Source organism: Jatropha curcas, chromosome 11, assembly GCF_041381405.1.
Source record: "Jatropha curcas cultivar XTBG-Jc1 chromosome 11, XTBG_Jcur_1.0, whole genome shotgun sequence".
NCBI classification, from domain to species: domain Eukaryota; kingdom Viridiplantae; phylum Streptophyta; class Magnoliopsida; order Malpighiales; family Euphorbiaceae; genus Jatropha; species Jatropha curcas.
This window is the reverse complement of record NC_143161.1, coordinates 23,487,801-23,492,111: the sequence shown is the minus strand read 5'-3', so window position 1 is coordinate 23,492,111 and position 4,311 is coordinate 23,487,801. Positions and strand designations below refer to the sequence as shown.

The window sequence follows — 4,311 nt, the reverse complement described above, 5'->3', positions numbered from 1 at the left end:
CTATTCATGGCATCTACTTCCACTGACAAAAGGCACTAGACACAATCTCGTATAAGTTACAGGTTACAAAAGCAGAGAGTAATTCCTCAAAAACTACCTGTCACCTATGTGGATCAAAACACCATGTTTCTTGCTTTTCAACACTGGTGAACTGCTCTTTACACTAAACTTATGGCACAACCATATGACTTCCCAGGTATATATCACATTGATTAGCCTTCCTTTATCTCTAAATTGTTTCCTGATCTATTTTTTGCCTTTATAAATTCTCTTTCCTCATTGATCTCTCCTCGGATCAACAACTCAAACCCTCTGAATAGGAAATGAAAACTAGCTACACAGCCTAGGGGACATACTCCAAAAATACAAAATTCCCCAATGAAAATGAGAAAGGGAACACTGAAGGCGACCTAGCAAACACCTGCATCAAGCCATTCTGCAAGGGTAGCCAACAAATCGAAACCTTTATCCAGGTCACAGCCAGATGAGCCAGAGGTAATTTCAAACGATTCAGAGGTGCCAGATCCCCATTCTATGGAGACTGGCAATGTTGATTCCACTTCTCAGGGGACATTCATGACTGATTCCTCTCCTTCTGCCTCGTCCATTTCCAAAGATACTTTCAGGATTGATGTGACTCCTTTGGGTTGTATTTACCCTGTTCAACAACTATCTCCTTCCACTGGTCGAAATTTAAATGTTCCACCTACTTCTGCTATATAAGTATTTCCTTTATCTCATATGTTCTTCTTTTTCCAAATTGTTACTTATACTTCATTCTTTTTTTTTCCTATAGACACCTCCACCTCCAGCTCCATCGATTATTATCATCTAGATTGAGGATCCTTTATTTGAGTTAGACTTTTCTTTTTTGAATGATTTGCCTATCTCCTTTGCTTCTTCTCTTGGCCATCCTTCCTCTACTTCTGTGAAGGCAGCCAAGGAGCAACTTAGACACTTGTTTGCTCTTGATTTACTAGACCTATCTGAGGAACAATGTGGCCATGTATTTTCTACATTAGACGTGTTGAGTAGGGTTGATGGTTCTAGCCAGCCACAGGAGATCCGATCTCACATTATTGACTTGTTCTCTTCTCACCAGCAAACTATCTCTTCAGCTATAGAGATCCAATCTTCTATTAAAGACTTCATGACCAAAAGAGACAAATATCAACAAGCTATTGCAAAAGTGAATATTGCAGCTCGCTAAGTATCAATGATGAAGAAACACAGAGAATATATTCTCCGGCAAGTAGATGCTTCAAGGCGGGGATTGCTTTATTAGAAGGTGAAGCAGCTGCTGTTATTGCCTCTGAAGAATGCCTTAGCAGAGATTATATTACAAAGGTTGACTTTGTTAAGATTGAGAGTAAGATTATTAGGATAAAGCGCTCAGGTACAGGCTTGGGTAGAGAACTACAAGATCTACTCCTCTACTATTTCACAACACCAGTAGTTTGGCACCACAGATTTGGCACTAGTTCCAAGATGTTAACCTTGACTAATTCTTCTTTATCCAACTTCTCTTTATTTAGATTTGTTTCGATGTACTTTGGGATCTTTCTTGAATACTTGTTTGGTATTTATTAAAAGCTGTGAATCGGCTTTTGCACATTTATATAATAAACGGACAATAGGCTTGTTCATTTTTTATTCATGAATTATCGTGGGATCAATTATTTACATGCTTTATTTTTGTGGTAGGATATTGCCTACATTTATTTTTACATACTTAGCCGTGGTATCTGCACGTCACTTATATATAGTTATTGAGCTATTTACTATAAGTGACCTTCTTTTCAGGGCCGTGGGGTCAGCCCAACTACCTTTATTATTGCTATTCCTTCATCTCCTAGATGGTGGGATGGTACTTCTTGAGGTAACGGCCAATGATATTTCTCTTATATGGTTCTCCTGACAGACTCGACAACTAGTAGGCATTTCCTTTAAGGACTTTATAAACTCGAAAGGGACCCTCCCAATTAGGAGACCATTTTCCATATTCCCTGCATTTAGAACCCAGTGGTAAAATTAATTTTCCACACCAAATGTCCTTCTTCGAATGATTTCTTTTGAATTCTTTTGTTGTAGGTCCTGGCAATCCTCTTCTTTTGCGCAGCCATTTACTGAAAGCCTGAAGTTATGCTTCATCAAGTTCCTCTAACTCCATTACAATAGCCTGTGTATAATCATCTAGAGTTAAACCATTTTGTTTTGCTACTCTGAGTGAAGGAACCACAACTTCCATTGGCAGAACTGCATCATGTCCAAAGGTTAATGCAAAAGGACTTGTTTGAGTAGCATTCCTTTAGAAGCATGATATGCCCATAAAGTCTCTGACAATAGATGACGCCACTCCCTAGGATTATCCTCAATCATCTTCCGTAGAATATTGATGACAAATTTATTTGAAGCTTCTGCCTGACCATTCACCTGGGCATAATAAGGACCTAAGGTAAGGAGTTTAATATTATAATCCTTTACAAAGTCCTTAACCTCTTGTCCCGTGAACATGGTTCCCTGATCTGTTATAATACTCTAGGGAATGCCAAATCTATGCATGATATGCTATTTGATAAATTCTATGACATCTCGTTGCTCAACCTTCTTCAAGGGCATTGTCTCCACCCACTTGGTGAAATAATCTATAGCTACTAAGATAAAGGAGTGGCCTTTTGAGGATGATGGTTGAATTTTACCGATGATGTCCATGTCTGAACCTCAAAAGGGCCACGGCTTCAAGATAGGTTGCAATTCTTCTACTAGGATCCTTTGAATAGATCTGTATTTCTGACATTGCTGGCACCCTTTGGCATAGGTGAAGCAATCCTTCAGGATGGTTGGCAAAAAATAGTCGTGTCTCCTGAGGAGCCATCTCACTTTGAGGCCTGCCTGATGAGCCCCACACACGCCTTCGTGAACATACTTCATAACCTCCATTGCCCCTGAGAATCTAAGGCACCTCAGCAATAACCCATCAATACTCTTCTGGTACAGGACATCCTCTATCAGTACATAGTGTAAAGTTTGAATTTTAATACGATAAGGACTCTTCCTAGATGGGCACTCCAAATATTTCTTTAGAGGTCCTCTCCAATGATCTGCAACATTAGACTCAAGGTCAGTATTAGAGGAATCAACCGGTATACCTCTTTCCTCAATGAAAGGAAGTCTTCTCTTTCTGATGCACACTATTTTTTCTATTATTTCTTCTGACATCCTCCAACTAGAAGCAATTTGGGCTAATTCATCTGGTTTCTAATTTTTTTCCCTTGGGACATGTGTGAATGTTTCTTCCTTAAAATCATCTAACAATTGGATAGCAACTGCAAAGTACATTATTAAAGTTGGATCACCACACTTGTATTCCCCCCGCAATTGTTTAATAACCAACAGAGAATCACCAATGACGTGTATTTCCTCAACTCCAAGCTCCATAAGAATCTCCAAGCCAATGATCAAAGCTTCATACTCCATTTAACTATTAGTGAATTGAAAATCCAGATTAAAGGACATAGCAGTCTTCACGTTGGTTGGAGATTTAATTATAATTCCAGCCCTTATAGAACTTTCAGTGCTGAACCCATCGACCTAAGGACCATGGAGCTTTCTCTACATTGTACATTAGTAGATCTTGTCTTTCCATTCCCTCTAGCTCAACACATGGATGATCAACAAGGAAATTAATTATAGACTGTCGTTTCATTGGGTTCTATGGATCATAAATTAGGTTGAATTCCGACAAGGCAATGGACCACTTTCAAATCCTACCTGTGATAATAGGTCTAGATAGCATTTACTTCATTAGATCTGTTTGAGATACTACATATTCTCAAGAGTTAATAAGGTAATGTCTCAGCTTAGTACAATTGAAGTACAAAGTCAAGCATAACTTCTCAATAGGTGAGTATCTAATCTCAGTTGGAATTAATCTTCTACATAAATAATAAACTGCTTGCTCCTGACCACTCTGATTATTTTGTGCTAGCAAACATCCAATAGAATCAGAAGTAGCAGAAATATAAAGTTTGAGAGGAATACCTTTGGTGGGGGAGCTAATACCGACGACTTCGTAAGATATCCTTTCAACCTTTCAAAAGCCAACTAGTGCCTCTCCTCCCATCTGAATTCTTTTTCCTAGTGAAGCTTGAGCAAATCATTAAATTCTTTAACTTTCCATGTCAAGTTAGAGATGAATCTTCTAAGGCAATTGACCTGCCCCAAGAACCTCTGCAACTTTCTTTTATTTCGAGGCTGTCTTGCTTCTTGAACTGCTTTTGCTTTATTCTGATCAACCTCAATGCCCCTCTG

At 38.8% G+C, this 4,311-nt stretch overlaps 1 pseudogene; it reads right to left on the bottom strand.

Annotated features, from left to right (window-relative positions):
• Positions 1–1,852: 1,852 nt before the first annotated feature.
• Positions 1,853–3,477, bottom strand: LOC149492768 (uncharacterized; annotated as a pseudogene).
• Between the last annotated feature and the right edge of the window lie 834 nt (positions 3,478–4,311).